Source organism: Rattus norvegicus, chromosome 2 (assembly GCF_036323735.1).
Source record: "Rattus norvegicus strain BN/NHsdMcwi chromosome 2, GRCr8, whole genome shotgun sequence".
NCBI lineage: Eukaryota > Metazoa > Chordata > Mammalia > Rodentia > Muridae > Rattus > Rattus norvegicus.
This window is the reverse complement of record NC_086020.1, coordinates 56,013,404-56,030,574: the sequence shown is the minus strand read 5'-3', so window position 1 is coordinate 56,030,574 and position 17,171 is coordinate 56,013,404. Positions and strand designations below refer to the sequence as shown.

At 41.7% G+C, this 17,171-nt stretch overlaps 1 protein-coding gene and 1 pseudogene across 5 annotated transcripts in view; one reads left to right on the top strand and one right to left on the bottom strand.

The window, feature by feature from the left end:
* The window catches only part of Ttc33 (tetratricopeptide repeat domain 33), a 46,936-nt gene that overhangs the window by 23,738 nt on the left and 6,027 nt on the right, over positions 1-17,171 (bottom strand). The window lies entirely within an intron of this gene.
* Snrpg-ps5 (small nuclear ribonucleoprotein polypeptide G, pseudogene 5) lies at positions 1,205-10,623 on the top strand (annotated as a pseudogene).

Sequence of the window (17,171 nt, the reverse complement as noted above, 5' to 3'; positions counted from 1 at the left end):
CACAGCAACAAGACTAATAATGAATGCATACTACTACCTTCTATTTTAAGATTGATAGCCAGGTACTCAATTAATATCTTCAACTGTAGCCGCAAACAACAAAACTAACTCAGCAACTCTAAAATTGCCCTTAGTACACTTAATGCAAAGTCTTCAGAGGGAGAGCACTGCTCCCTCTGCTCTCTAGGCAATGTTAATGATCACTGCTCCTATTTCCAAGTACTTGAACAGGTCTGCAGTCCCAGGCCTGTGAATCACTGACAATCTCTGTCATGTACTATCACGAACTCTCTTCTTTTAAATCATTCTTGTTGTTTTTCAGACCCTTCATTTTCTTAGTATTTATATGTATGTACAATACACAGTACTCAGTAATAACTGCAACTGATACATATTCTCTAATATAAATTATAATCATATAACGTGTGTGTGTGTGTGTGTGTGTGTGTGTGTGTGTGTGTGTGTGTGTGTGCGGTTGTGTGTTTAGGCATTAGGACAGCATCTTCCTTTATTGGTCTCAATGTTATTTTCTTGAGATAGGTCTTTTGAGCCTGAAAAATCCAGGTTTTGTAAGGCTAGCTGGCCAGTGAGCTCCTGGGATCCACTATGTCTCAGCCAACAATGCTGCAGGTACACAAGTACAGCTTTTAAGCAAGAGCTGGAGATTCAGTCAAAGGTCCTTATGCTTATTCTTATCAACTGAATTGTCTCCCCATCTAACCCACTAACTTTTTAGTGCTATTCTAGAGTTCATTTCTTGTACTTAGGAGAACAAGTTTACTGTACAAGATATTGTACATACACCAGAAGTGAAACTCCATACACCCTGTTCTCACTGACTCGCTTAACCACATCAAAGCCAACTCAAGGGACTGACCTAAATCACCTAGGTTGTTATTTAGTCCAATTATTTTTCTTTATACCACATGCATAATTGCATGGGCCTTAAACATATTTCTCATCTTTACACTGCACTTGGAAACAGCAAAGAGATCTGTGAATTGTATATTAGCAAACGCTAACGGTCACTGAGCACGGGGTACAATGCTATTACTTTACATTCGTTACTGTACTTGACCCTCACCAGAACCCCGGGTAGCCTTAGTTATTATCTCCATTTCAGAAGAGAGCCGAAGACTGAAGAAGCTAACTGCCCAAGGAGTTAGTGCTGCAGCTACAAGGGTGGGGGAGGATTCGAAGGCATCAAGTGCAACATCAGGCACTTCTGAGCCCACTGAATAGTCACCATGAGCAAAGTCCACCCTCTGGAACTGAAGTTTATGGACAGGAAGTTATCACTGAAGTTAAATGGTGTCAGGCGTGTACAAGGACTACTGCGAGGCTGTGATCCCTTTATGAACCTCGTGATTGATGAGTGTGTGGATATGGCAACCAGTGGGCAACAGAACAAATTGGGATGGTGGTCTTCTGAGGAAACAGCATCATCATGTTAGATGCCTTGGAAAGTCTAACCAGTGTTCAGCAGTGTGTCCACATCCCTCCCCAAAAGACTGTTTGACTGTGATGTAGAATTAGGCCTTGTAAATTGCCATATGAAACTGTTTGCTAAATAAATTTTGTGATACTCAGGGGAAAAAAAGTGCAACATGAGAGCCTCAGGCTAAGCCACATTTGGTCCTATTTCCTCTCTGGGCATCCTTCTCAACAGCCATGTAAGTTTTTGTAAGTATACTCCCTAGGGTTCACCCACAGATCTACCCAATGAGCCAAAGCTCAGAACATGTCCACTATACTGCGGAAAGTCCGCTGTACATAAAGACCAAACTCCCAGAGGCAGGGAGGTGTCCACTGGGAAAGTCCTTGCTGCACACACATGAGGACCTGAGTGCAGTTCCTCTGCACTCACGTAAACACCCAAGCGTGGCAGCAAGCTTTGAAATATCACTACTGTGGAGACAGAGAGGACGATCCCTCAGGTGGGCTGGCCGGCAAGGCTATCAGCAAACTCCACATTAAGTCTCACACCATCTTGACAAAGCACAGAATACATAGAGGGAGTATGCTTTACAAAGTTTGCCTTATAGTCATTAAAGGTGTGGCAGTCAACCTACAGTTACAATGAACAACTGCTGCCGTGCTCGAAGCTTAACTACAAGTTAAATGTTCAGCTCAGAGAAGGTGGCAACCTCTGACTCCAGACAAATCATACAGAAATAAGTAAGCCTAAACTACTGCTGCAGCCTTTTTGGGCTTTGAGAAGCTTTTGTGACCGGTTCTTACTATGTAGCCTTGGCTGGCCTAGAACTCACTACATAGACCAGGCTGGCCTCAAACTCAGATCCACCTGCCTCTGACTCCTGTGTGCTGGGATTAAAGGAATGTTCCACCAAGCTCAGTTCCTCCATAGCCTTTAGCTCACAGAATTCCTCAATAAGAAGACAGCTACCTGAACACTTTAATTCTAGGTGAAAGGCTGCAGGAATTACTTTCTAACAATGAGAACACAGTGCGGCTATCTTGCTCCTCATTACTCAGACCACTGCATTATTCATCTCAGTTTTTTTTTTTTTTTTGTCAGTATCATTTTACCAAGTTTTCTATTCTTGAGAGTTTCTTGCATGAAATACAGTCACATCCACCCCGTTGCCCTCTTGCAGCAACCCTCTCTCACTAACATGTTTCCTCCCATTTCTCCTTCCTTCTCTTCTCCGTAGCCCATTAAGTCCACATGAGCATGGTGGCTGGGCTGCACAGGACGGTGGGCAACATGCCAGTTCCACCTAACTTCATAGCTTTTGTATGTCAGCACAATTCTGGGTATTTTCCCAAGAAATCACAAATTTCAGTTTTTAAATGCATTGTACTTTTTATACACACATGAAACCTTTCTTCATGCCTTTACACCACAGGATTCTCTCTATAGCATACTTGCTTAAAGGCTGAATATCATACAGTTCTAAGAAACAATACAGTTACTCAGTAATACCGTTCTTTATTGGTAGATCTTAAATATGGGGTTTTAACCACTCCTTTTTTCAAGGGAAAGCAACCACAAGTTCTTTCACCCAAGTCATAGCTAACTAGAACAAAGAAAAAATGCAATCCAAATAAGCCAATCCGCTGTCTAGCTGACTTTGTATAATTTCTCTGACCTGGTCCAACTAGTATAAGCCTATCAGATTCCTCTTTGTGGAATCTGAAAATAGGAAACTGAAGAGTTGAAACTGTATAGAGGAGCAAACTGATAAAATAAGGAAAGGAAGTAGGGCACAGCACAGAAACTCAACAGGAAGCCGTTGATTGAGAAAATCAACCTTACTGAGAAAATATGGCTGTGCTACTTGGAATAAAGAGGCCCCCAGCCTCCCATTCTCAGAGGAGAAGAGGGAGCGTATGTGAGGAGGGAACTGGGAAGGAAGGGGGGCTGCACTTGGGATGTAAAGTGAATAAGTAAATAATGGGAAAAATGGCTCCCAAAGGCTCATATATTTGAATGCTTAGTCACAAGAAAGTGGCATTATTTGAAAATATTAGAAGGATTAGGAAGCATGGCCTTGTTGGAGCGGGTGTGGCCTTGCTGAAAGAAATGTGTCACTGGGAGGTGGGCTTTGAAGATTCAAAGTATCATGGAAGGCCCTTGCACATACATAGTGTTCTCGTTCTCATTCTCAATCTCTTGCTGTTCGTTCTTTGTGCCTAGGGATCAGAAGGTAGCTCTCAGCTACTGCTCCAGCAACCTGCCTACATGGTACCATCCTCTCTGCCATGACGGTAATGAACTGAACCTCTGAGATGTAAGAAAGCCCCAAAGCAATGCTTTCTCTCATTAGAGGCATATTGGTCTCTTCAGCCAAATCTACAGTGAACACACACTCGGAGGTACAGGTTGGGCATACAATAATGAAGGACACAAAATGTCTACTTACACAGAACCTACATTCTAATAAGAAAAACAGACATGAAAGGAGTACTTGAATAAAGATGACTGCTGTAAAGAAAATATAGAGGACAGAAGGCTAAAAGTGCCAGGGGAAATTCACCCACACTGTTCTAGTAGCTACAAAAGGCTTGTCTGAAATAGTATTATTTGGGCCATCACTGAAAATAAAAATCAACTTGCCATATGAAAATCTGGAAAAATCTAAGTAGAGAATGCAAGAACAGAGATGAACAAATTTGATACTATTTAGGGAAAAACATAAAATCTAGCCTGAATTTAGCACAGTGATGAAGGGATAAAGTGAAAAGAAAGAAATACACATGGCCCTGAAATTTAAAAATAGCACTTTAATTCTACTTAATCTTAGTGTTAAGTTGATGCTGGTACTAAACTTTGAAACAATTATAGGCATACTATCACATCAGGAAAATTTTGTTAAATCCACTAAGAATCCTTTTAAGAATAAGAAGAAATAGAAGTATCAAATGCTTACATTTTAAGTTAAGACTAGCTTTAAATAATTTCTCATTAACAAAGTATTTTCTAGAGCTAGGAAAATACCCTGTTTGATGAATTACCTGCCACACAAGTGTGAAGCCCTAAGTCAGAACCTTGAAATATAACTCTATCTGTTCTCGTCAACTCCCGGCTTCGGTGCTCTCTCCTCAGGCATTGTTTTTATGTGATCCAATGCACCCTCTTAATAGAGCAGTCCAACACTAGAACTAGGGGTAATTTTAAATAACATAATCAACAGAAAGCACAGAACTATAAAAAAGTGTCCAATACCACAAAGAGGGTAAAAATTATAGTAGTATCAGCTGGAACAAGGGTAGACCTCAGCTGAGAATATAGTGAGTATCCACTAACAAGGACTGACTGTAGTTAAAATACATTTTAGTGAAAGGGAGTGGGATTCACATGGGGCTGGAGGGCAGATGTAGTGAATGATATAATTGATCTAAATACACTGTATACGATGTGGAAAATACATTTTACTAAGTAGGTAAAGTTAATATGCAGCTAAGACAAGCACATATAGGAGACAGGAAACTGGTCAGTGGTAGTGCTGACTGAAAGGTCTAGTATGGTGTACTAGCCCTAAAGTAAACCCTAACCTGCTCAGAGGTTCAGCAGTATCGAGGCTTGAACATGCTTGGCCCAGGGAGTGCCACTATTAGGAGGTGTGGCCTTGTTGGAGTAGATGTGGCCTTGTTAAAGGAAGTGTGTCACTGTTGAGATGGGCAATGAGACCCTCCTTCTAACCACATAGAAGCCAATCTTCTAGCTGCTTTCGGACAAGAGGTAGAATTCTCAGCTCCTCCAGCACCATGCCTGCCTAGAGGCTGCCATGGTTTCAACTGTAATAACAGACTGAACCTTTGAAACTCTAAGCTAGCACCAACTAAAGATTGTCCTCATGAGAGTGCCATAGTTGTCATCTCTTCACAGCAATGGAACCCTAACTAAGACAAGCAGATATCGCTTATTGAAATTATACAGTTATGGGAATTAAACCACAAATCTACTCCAGCATGTAAGCTGCTTATTTACACAAATGGGCAAATGCCTTCAGAAGTTCCTAATTAAGCAGGACAGAACCAAACCATCTATCTACATAAGACTGACTGTGACACTGCACAAAGGTGTACACAACACGGGATAAAGGGAGTTTCCAAAGCAAGTTAAACAATGCTGCAGCATCCACCAGTACAAGAAACATGTAGGGTTTTACTGTAATGACCACAATTGGCTACTTCTCACATCCTCTGTACACCTACTAGAGCGGCGGTTCTTAAAACGCTGTGACTGTAATACACTTGCTCAGGGTGTGGTGACCCCAAGCCCAAAATTATTTCATTGATACTACATAACTGTAATTTTACTCTTGTTATAAATAGTAAATATCTGCTATGTCACCTCTGTGAAAGGGTCATTCAAACCCCCCCAAGGGGTCAAGACCCACAGGTTAAGAACCTCTGTATTACAGAATATATTTTTCTGAAATATGTACAAAGTCACAGTTTTAATCTTCTAAGTTTGGCTTCTGATAGAGGGATAATTAAATATATGCAGTACTACATTTTCATTCATTTCATACATGTCAAAAAATTGTAGGTCAACAGAAATTAACATCAATGTCACAGAATAATTTTGACCAAATAAAAAAAAGATAAAAAATAAACCTCATGATCACAGCAAGCTGTCTTGTCTTATTTAACTTTTCATTGATTCGTTGTGAATTTTACATCATCCAGTCCAATTCTTCTCATCTCCCCCATCCCTTCGTAACTACCCTCCACTCAAAATAAGCTAAAATTAAAAAAAAAAAAATCTTGTCATGAGAACTGTAGTGTGTCACAGTGTGTCTCACAGTATACCCTTTTGTCCGTACATCTTTACTTGCACGAGTGCGTTGCAATGAGTCATTGGTCTGTTTTGAGGCCTCTGCCTTCTGCTACATTATTAATACTAGATGCTCACTGGGAACCTCTCAGATGTCCTGTTGTTGCCCTGTGTCATGGAAGTCCTGGTGCCTTAGATCTGCAGGGCAGGACTCTTCACATGCTGTAGCAGATTACAGGTGGGGTAGATGCTGGGGTAGCCAACTCAAATCCCTGGATCTGGACCTGGTGTGCAGCTGACGTGGTCAGTCCACCTGCTCTCCTGAGCCAGCACCACTAGGACAAGCTCTCCAGCACTGCTCTGGCTAGCCCGCCCAATGCCACAGCTGGCAAAGGGTAGGGAAGGGTCAGCGCTTCCCACTATCATGCCCAAAAGGCTGGGGCTGGCTCACCAGGACCAGCTCTATTGTGAGGCCCAGGGGAGATGCAGGGCAAGCTCTCCTGAGTGCTGCAGCCAGTGAGGGGAAGGGTTAGTTCTTCTGCTCTAATGACTCACGCCTCAGGTAGAGAAAGAAGAGACAGAAGAGGGTATCTCGCCCTCGACCATGCACTTTGTCTTATTTTTAATGATAAATCTGCTTATTTTAATGGTAAATCCATAAAATATGCAAATGGCAAAACATAAATAGAATCACTCCTTCCCTTAAATTAAACCCAATCCCTTTTTCATCAGAAAAGCCCCCTGATCAAATTGGAACAGGAACATACTGGCAAGATAGCTCTGCAGTAACAGTGCTTTCCCCAAGCTGGATGATCTGACTTTGATCCCCAAAACCTATAGGGTGAAAAGAAAAAACAAAATCCCTCATGCTGTCCTCTGACATCTACATGTGAACAATGGCATGTGCCCACCATGCACATGTATAATAAGTAAAAATGAATGTGTACAAAGTTATTCTGGTAATATCTGTAATAGCACTCTCTAAATAACTGATTAAACTGGAACTGTGAATTTGTTCAGTGTCTGTTACAAGCGCTGTGCATGCAGTGGAATGGGTACTAAGCTCCCTAACAGGGACCCACATTTCTGGAGGAGTAAGGTAGACACAGAGTAGTCTAGAGTAAAAACACGGGATGACATACAACAGGACATGACTAGAAAATTGCTGCGTCTGTCTAATCTGAAGCATTAAATTTCACGATTAAAATTTAACCTGGGCTAGGAATGGAGCTCACTGTCCTGACATCACTTCACCCTATCTGGAGAATTTAAAAATGTAAGAGAGAATCTATCCTTGTGATTTCTGAAGACTTTGACATCTATCAGATGAATATGCAAATCGTAGATTACAAATTACATCCAGAAATTTACAATACAAAATCTATATTCAAAAATGTTAAGTGCATCTCAGGAGAACATTAGAAATGTGACTTTATGAAATGGATAACAGAGGAAAAATACATGAGCCATTCAAAAGCCAGAAATGTGCCAATTTCTGGTTGTGTATACATACTTTATGTAAAACTCTCACAAATGTTACACAGAGTATCAAACAGTCGGTGACAACTATTCTGTCCTAAGTTTTTGTGACTTATCCACAAGGCAGTAACCATGTATCACATGAAAAGCAAATGCTCTCCCTCTTTAGTAGACTGTGAGTACTCCCAAACCTCTAAACAATGTTCCCAGTGTAACAGGAAAAGCTGGGAACTTCACAGTTCTAGTTCTTCTCTGGAATTCACAGTAATCCTCCCATTCACAATTTCCTTACAAATATTATAGCAATACACTTTCTAATACAGGGGTAGCAAATGTGTTTCCCTTAGCACTTGCATTTCTGCCCAATCTTTTGTCTACACTGCTCAGCACACCTCTGCTCTGTTCAGCTCGCTTTACCCTGAGTCTAGTCATTTACCATGCCTGTTGGATGGAGCTCCTAGCGAAAACATACCCCAATATCAGGACTGTCTTTTCTACCTTGTCATCTTTCAATGCACGAGGATGTTCTCTAGTGAGTTAAAACACCCTGGTCTTCCCACTGCTATTCTTTGCTGATGGTTCCACACTAGCCGCGATACCACTTGACTGACCTCAGAGGAACTCTTTCATTTCTTTTTTTTTTTCTTTTTTTTTTTCTTTTTTCTTTTTTTCGGAGCTGGGGACCGAACCCAGGGCCTTCCGCTTGCTAGGCAAGTGCTCTACCACTGAGCTAAATCCCCAACCCACCTCTTTCATTTCTTAAGAATATTATGGGTTGTCTGAACAGTTACAGTGTAATATAAGTATAATAAATAAAAAAGAATATTATGGGTTATTTTTTATCTTTTTAATGTGTGTTTTATGACTTTTTGAAATGGAGAGAGATAATAGAATTATTTAACATACAATGGTTGGTAGTACTCAAAGTCCTATAAAATTGGCATGACTTGCTCTGCTTTTACAAAGCAAAAGCAAAGAGCAGCTACAGGACCAGTCAGTCCCAAGCTTCCTGGCATCAATCCTCCCAAGGTAGTATAGTATGTAACGTAGCCCTGACAAGGCCACAGTCCTTCTACAACTACATCAACAATGTCTTACTTAATTTTCCTCCAGTCCTTCTGTGTCCTTTCTTCTGAACTTGGAAATCAAAGTAGGTTTGCTTTTTTGGGGTCGTTTTTCGACAGGGTCTCACTCTGCAGCCCTGGCTGGCTTAGAATTATTGTAGCCCAGGTTGGCCTTAAACTAAGAAATGTATGCCTCTGCCTCCTGACTATGCCACAATAGTTACAACAACTGGCCTGAGCTGGTGTTTGGGTTTGGGGTGTGTGTGTGTGTGTGTGTGTGTGTGTGTGTGTGTGTGTGTGTGTGTGTGTGTATGTGTGTTCTAATTCTTTTAAGCCCATGTGTGTGTGTGTGTGTGTGTGTGTGTGTGTGTTCTAATTCTTTTAAGCCCATAGAAAATGTCAGCACTTAAAAGACACTAATATCACAGTTTCTATCCACTCCAGTTGTCCTCCCTGCTCCATGAGACTTCTGCAAAGAGAGCTAAGCATGGAAGATATGCTGAGAGGGAACAGGAAGTAACAGCACGGTGTGCAGGGGCTGTAAAAACAAGCTCTCCCCAGAAACGCAAGTAGTCACCATTCTCACTTTAGTCCATTCATCATTTCAGCAATGGGAACTAGAAAACTCCTAAGACAGAGGACTGTGAGTAGGGAAGAAAGAACACAGAAGAGAAAGGGGTGGGGGAGGAGAAAAGAAGAGAGGAGGGGGCAGGAGGACAGGGAATTCTAGGAGCACAGAGAGGCCTTAGTTCTGAGATGTTTAATGTTTCAAACATCTCTGCAGCTTTTAAGGCCCTTGGAGGGCTTTGGTCTCTAGAGCAAAGGATGACACGCTGATAGCCCATCTAGTGCGTATTTTAGATTTTGTGAACAGTATAGTTTCTGTCACGACTACTTAGCTCTACCATTGTATCATAAATCAGCCATTGACGTGACATAAGCAGATGACCATGGCTGTCACTATAAAACATTTACTTTCGGGGCTGGGGATTTAGCTCAGTGGTAGAGCGCTTACCTAGGAAGCGCAAGGCCCTGGGTTCGGTCCCCAGCTCCGAAAAAAAAAGAACCAAAAAAAAAAAAAAAAAAAAGAAAAGAAAAACATTTACTTTCTAAAGCAAGCAATGGTTTAGTCACCAATCCCCGCCTGGCCTAGGTACTGATGGAAGTTTGTTGTGTTAGCCAAATGTCCTTAACTCACATGTTATGCTCTGCCTAAAGAAACTAGAAGCAGTTATTACAATATAGTAATCATTTATGGAAATTCATGGAGGTCTTTTTGTTCAACTGTCACATGTGTTTAAGGAATTAGTGGCAGGGGCCACATGGGGCCAGGGATGTTAAGATCCTACGAGGAAAACAGCTGTCAAAAGGTTGTACTATTCAAAATGTCACTGCCCGCACTGCTGCAAAGGAAGAAGGCTTACCATATCTCCACCCAGGGGTTGGGGACTTAGCTCAGTGGTAGAGCGCTTGCCTAGCAAGTGCAAGGCCCTGGGTTCGGTCCCCAGCTCCGAAAAAAAGAAAAAAAAAGATGCCCAGGCCATATCTCCACCCAACAAAGCTGTTCATATACAAAGAACAAGATAAACTAGGAAATTCACCGCGTAGTAACGATCACTCTATTTACTCTTTGCATTAGGCAGCTATGCATGCATACACACTGAGACATGCACACATGCACAAACATACTTCACACAGATTTGTATAGAACACAAGAGTAGAGAAGCTTGCCTTCTCACCCACCACTTCCGTTCTCAAACTACACTCCATGCTGCCAGCTGAGGCCTTTCTTGCCTAAATATACAGGTATTTCAGGAGCAAATGAGCTACTGTCCGATAGTTAGGGTGAAGCAAGCAACACAGAGCTCCCCTCCTAACAGATCCCCTCCTAACAGATCCCCTCCTAACAGATGCCCTCCTAAAAGATCCCCTCCTAACAGATCCCCTCCTAACAGATCCCCTCCTAACAGATCCCCTCCTAACAGATCCCCTCCTAACAGATCCCCTCCTAACAGATCCCCTCCTAACAGATCCCCTCCTAACAGATGCCCTCCTAACAGATGCCCTCCTAACAGATGCCCTTCTAACAGATCCCCTCCTAACAGATCCCCTCCTAACAGATGCCCTCCTAACAGATGCCCTCCTAACAGATCCCCTCCTAACAGATCCCCTCCTAACAGATCCCCTCCTAACAGATCCCCTCCTAACAGATGCCCTCCTAACAGATGCCCTCCTAACAGATCCCCTCCTAACAGATGCCCTCCTAACAGATCCCCTCCTAACAGATCCCCTCCTAACAGATGCCCTCCTAACAGATCCCCTCCTAACAGATCCCCTCCTAACAGATCCCCTCCTAACAGATCCCCTCCTAACAGATGCCCTCCTAACAGATCCCCTCCTAACAGATGCCCTCCTAACAGATCCCCGAGCTGCCCCGCCCCCTCTGGCTCTCATTCATGCCCTGGTTCATGTCATAGGAGATCCTTCCTACAGCTCAACAGAGGCACCACTTAGTTCCTCCACGTGGGGGGCAGAGGACACTTGGCATCTACTAAGTCGGTCTGTGGTCTCTCCCAACTCCCGCAGCCTATCTCCTAATTCAACTTTAGTCTGGAACAGATTGAAGAGACACAGCCCTACTGCAGCTGCTGGATAGGAAACATTAAAAGATAAAAACTTGGTTTAAAGTCACTGTGGTTAATAAATGACCAAAGTCTGATTCAGCCAGTTTAAAGGCAGCCTTAACAACATGGAACTAAACCAGCACAAGGAAGGAAGCAAGGTGAATAGCTCAGGGATCACACAGGGCAGGGTGAGCTAATGTGGACAATGAGACAAAGAACAGCTGGTGACCAAGCCAAGTAAGTCAGATAGCAGGCTCACTCACCAGATGAGACGTCACCTGCTCAGTTACTTTCCTCCCAATCGTACTTCTCATTTACTGCTGCTCAAATCTAATGAGCTATTTAATTAATAGCATATTTAATAAATATTTATAGGTCACCTTCTCTGGGTGAGGATGGAAAAGGTCTCTACTATTCTTCTAGAACTTTCTAAAGTACTTTATGGGCATGAGAAAAGGACATGAGAAAAAGACTCAAACGTAAATTCCATGATTTAAAGAAGGATGTGACAGGTAAGGATCAAGTATCTTCTCACAGTGGGTGATAGGTGAGCAGGAGAGTCTTCTGAGGAATGTATATGACCTGAGTGACAAGATAGGACAAACATCTGAATATCTGAAGAAAGTCCATTCCAGACAAAGACAAGAGTCCAAGGCAAGACTAAGCACTTCATGTTCAGAGGACAGAAAGTCAAACCAGTGTGATTATAACATAGGGAGAAAGGAAGTGATTATACTGGAGAAGTAGCCAAGCCATGGGCACAGGAAACCTAACAGGCTAGGGCTGGGGGTGTTGGCTTAATGCAGTTGTGGTGGAGAATCCATAGGCTTTATCAACACTGACATGATTTACATTTCTAAAAGATGTCCAGATCAAGGGAGTGGAATAACTATCAGGATATAACAACATGCCCAAGGAGACCAATACAGGTTTATTAAGAAATTCAGGGGTGAGATAACTCCCAGTAAGACCAGGGTAAGTGCAGTGAAAACTTAAAGTGGATATAAGAGCATACACAGTATAAGAGACTCAACTTGGGCCAGGCCTGAGGAATGAAACAAAGAAAGGCATCTAGAATGATGTCCATTGGTTACCTGGACAACAGAGCAGGAGGTCAAAGCTTCCTGGCTAACTCTACTGGGATCTCAAGGAAACAACATGAGGTCAGAGGCAGAAGGGGAGGAGGAAAATACAGGCCTATGGGAAGCTGCCAACAGCTCTACAAATAAATTTAGATGACCACTATCTTGAGAAACTTCTTCAGTGATAGCTACGAAATCAGGGTGCCTGGGGAGCAGCCCATAAATGGGGGTTAGGGTGAGGGGTAATCTCCAGGCTCTTTCCTATGTGCTGTTCTCCCACAAGTCAAAGCTTGCTGCACACATCCTTAACCTTCACCACTCTCTCCAGAACTTCACCAAGTCTCATCTGGTCAGTGTCAAGGGGTAAGAGCCTTTCTATCAACATTACAAATGGGGTCTCACTAGTCTATTACAATAGTAGCAGCCAGAAATGCATGGCTGCAGAAACAGAGCGAGCTACCAGACAGGCAGTGACTTACAAGCAAGTGGGGCAGAACAGCTCTGAGAAGGTGAGTAAGCCCTAGAGTTGACTCATGGTGTAGGGCTAAAGTAACTAGAGGAAATGGCAGTGCCTTTCACCTATATGGGAAGGCAGCAGATGTCTAGGTAAAAACACAGATGTCCTGCTTGGTAAGTTTGATGCTTTTTATGCATTCAAGTAGGTGCAAAGAGAAACTTAAAAGAGCTGAGATCGGATGGTAGGGCAACACAAGTTATCAGGCATCCCAGCATGTTAGAGAAAGGACAAGTGGGAGGAACAGGTAACACAGACACCGGGAGATAGGAAAAATGACAGAAGTGAGAATGGATGAGTCCCCTTGTATAAGTGGAGGGGGAAATCTTTCATGAGAATTTGATACTCATTACAACATCAAGATGTGGAGCATTCCAAGGACATGAGAGTAAGGAAATGCACGTACTACACTGACTGCAGCCACTCTTTCCTAAAATGTGGGGCATAACCACTGGCTTCAAATACACTGAACTTGGAATCAAAGGATACGCATCGCACTGTGAAAACATACTCAAATTCACTGTCACTGTTATACTTTCCTAAATAACTCTCATGATAAACTCTAATTACACTTGGCCTTCACACACCCACGCCACAAGAACAAAGCTACTTAGCTATGCAAGTGTCACCATCTAGTGGTTGAAATTATATACCAATTTTAAAATGTTGGGAACTGTTATACCTTAGGAAGACAAATCCTAGTCAGAAATAAGTCTACAAAAATAGTATTTGGAGACATTAATTTCTTAAAAGCTTAGCATTATTATAAACCAGTACCATAAAGTTCTAATACATAATATCTAGCACACATTTATTTATTTATTTATTTATTTATTTATTTATTTATTCATGCTACATTTTCTTTACATGTACTTGTTCTGAAATCTTTCAATAGTCTTTAAGACGTATGTCATCATTTATATACGAGGAAACCTGAAACTGGTAGAGAAGTTAACAGCCTGCCCAAAATTTATACAGAAAGAAATGATAATTAGGATAAGATCTGAACAGAGCTAAATTTGCTTCAAAATCCACACTTATAACCATTATATTCAATTGCCCATATTAAAAGCACCAAGCTTCCTCAAGGCTGGACACGGAAGTAAGTCTTCTGTTGTGAAGAATCAATAATAAGAAGAGAAAATTCAAATTGCAAAGTGAGTCTAAGGTAATCTTGCTACCATCAAGCAGGCAGTAGAAAACCAAAGAAGGAAGCCTTCTCTAGGGGAGAAGTGACAGCAACCTATTTGGACAAGACCATAGTCATGTGTTTAAATAATTCTACATGCTCAATAAAGCTCTGTGAGAAAATCTGAATTTAGAAAGCAAGTCACAGGGACATATAAACAAGTAATTTATTATGTAAAGTAACTTGAAAATAGTAGAAATACAAAAAGTAAAAGCAAACTGCTGTGAAGGGGGAAATAAAGAACGAAGGAAGGGAGGGAGGAAGAGAGGGAGGGACAGAGGGAGGGACGGAGGGAGGGAGGGGGCCTCAGAGTGCTACTGCATAGCAGCCTGCCTATCAGAGAGAACTGAGAACAACCCACGGGCAGGAAAACACACCGGAGAAGCTCCTCACACATTACAAAGAACTACAGGGATGAGAGGCTGGGAGACAGCTCAGTTGGGAAAATGCCTGTTGTTGTGTAAGTCTGGTTCCACACTCATACAACAAATATGTATGCACAGCCACACAGAAGCATGTATGTGTATACACACACTGTTGGACGGAAAAAAAGGCCAATGTGGCTAAAGGCCATGATAACGATAAAGCTGATCTGACAAGGAGAACTGGGTTGCTTCTAATTTAAATTTCACTGCTACTCCTTACATTGCTGCTGTCAAACTTCAATATTTTCAGGCATTTTCAAACCATTATATATTTTCTACCTTTGTTTGGTTTTAAATAGCCAAATTACTTAATTCTACTCGATCCCTTTAATCCTGTTTACTTTCCAAAAGCTATGTATACATTATTCTGAAACAAATGCTAAACAGAAAAAAACAAAAAAAAAAAAAAAAAAAAAACTTCATGATCCTAAACTTAGCTTCTGACCGAGCTGATTTTAGTGACATGACTCAATGTTTTTAAAATGTAGGCAGAAACTTTGAGCTATTTTATTAATCTCTGAAGTTGTTATCTTTCCTTGACCACAGAAAATCCTAAGGGAATGTCCTGACAGGAACCAATGGCTTTTTCCTCTTCATACTAGTGCAGTCTTGAGAAAAGGCAACACAACAATGCAAGTGAACAGGAGCTTACTGAAAGTTCTAGAGATGTTTTATATATAATATTATATATAATATATATATATATAAATAATGAGGCCCTGTCTCAAAAAAACAACAAAAAAACAAAAACAAAAAAAGTTAACCAATGTTGACTGCTATTTGGGGTGGAGGGGGTTCATGAGGGCTCACACTTCCATAAGGATCCATAAGTAACTAATGCTTGCTAGAAGAGGTAAAGACATTTTCTTTAGTAATGTAAACACTAAAATGATCCATGTGCTTATAAGTAGCCACTCACCCTATGGGCAACCCTAATGAAATTCACTGGCTCATCAAAAGAGAAAAAGAACAAAAAAAATCAAGGGATTCTGCAATGTTGGGGTGAGGGAGGGTAAGAGAGGCTTGCAGGAAGAAGACTATGACCACAATACATTATATATGCTATATACACATAAGACAATGAAGCCAATGAACCCATTAATTATGTATAGGTAATGCCTGATAATAAAAACTTTAATCTAGGCATACAGAATATATCAACTTAATACAGACAGGACCTTTTTCAAAGTAAAAAAGCTGCACTGGAACAGTGGATGGTGGCACCTGCCTATGACCCCAGCACTCAGGAGGGACAACCAAGATCACAAGTCCCAAGCAGCCTGAGCTCTTTAAGACCTTGACATCTTGTTTCAAACACTGAAAAGGCAAAAAAATAAAAAATAAAAAAATCTTTCTTACTCGAGATTTCTTCTATTAACTGTATATTTTATACTTAGACTTTTCTAGGCTAGGGTGTAGCTCAGTTAAGGAAGAGCTTGACTAGCATTGCTAGCACCAGATAAAGCTAGATACAATGGCTCACACCTGTAATCCTAGTACTTGGGAGGTAGAGACAGGAGGGTCAAAAGGTCAAGGGCAACCCGGGTTATAGGAACCAGTTGCAAAGGGCCTGACTCTTACAGGCATCATTAATTAATTAATTAATTAAAGTCCATTTTTATTTTCTTCTGATCTTGTTTTCCATCCCATACTATGAAACATTTGTCTGTTCTCTATTGACTTGTGAAGAAATTTCATTCCCATTGAAAGATCTAAGCAAGATAAAGAGAAAGGAAATAGGAAATCCAGGGGAAAATAAAGGAAGAAACAGGTACATATGTAGAAATTCAGCTAGGGAAGGGCTACAAATAAAAGATGCTATTATCAAGGTCCTGTGTACCCACCACATTTACAAAAGCACTTAAGAATCAAAGCAAGTAGTAAGGCAGCATGGCTCTATAATCCTAGCACTACGGATACTGGTGGAGGGACGGGGTGGGCTCAGCTAGGCTACACAGCAAGACTGTCTCAGAACAAAAGCCAATGAGAAAGTGAGAGGACAGTAAGTAAGAATGTTTCCTGCTGTGGGCACACTGTGCTATGCTGCCCTAACACCTCTCTAGACGAACAACAGAGGGTAAAATAAAGCAGTGTATAGATCTTCATATGACTATAAACGGCAATTTTGCAGGTGACTCTGAAACCTGTCTTTTTAAGAAATGAAATCAGATATTTAAAACATGAATCTGTGCTGACTAGTTTTATATCAACTTGACCCGACAGTAGTTTTGAAAAAGGGACCCTCAATTGAGAACATGTATCCATCAGACTGACCGGTGGGCAGGCCTGGGGTGCATCTTTTCTTGGCTGATGTCTGATGTGGGAGGGCCCAGATCACTGTGGGCACCCCTACATTGGTGGCCCTAAGTAATATAAGAAGGCATGCTGGGCAAGCCACGAGGAGCAAGCCAGTAAGAGCACCCTCATGATGTCTGCCTCAGCCATGCCTCCAGGCTCCTGCTTGGAGCTGTTGCCCTGACTTTCCTCGGTGATGGACTGCTACCTGGAAGAGCAAGAAGAAATAGACCCGTTCCTTCCAAAGTTGCT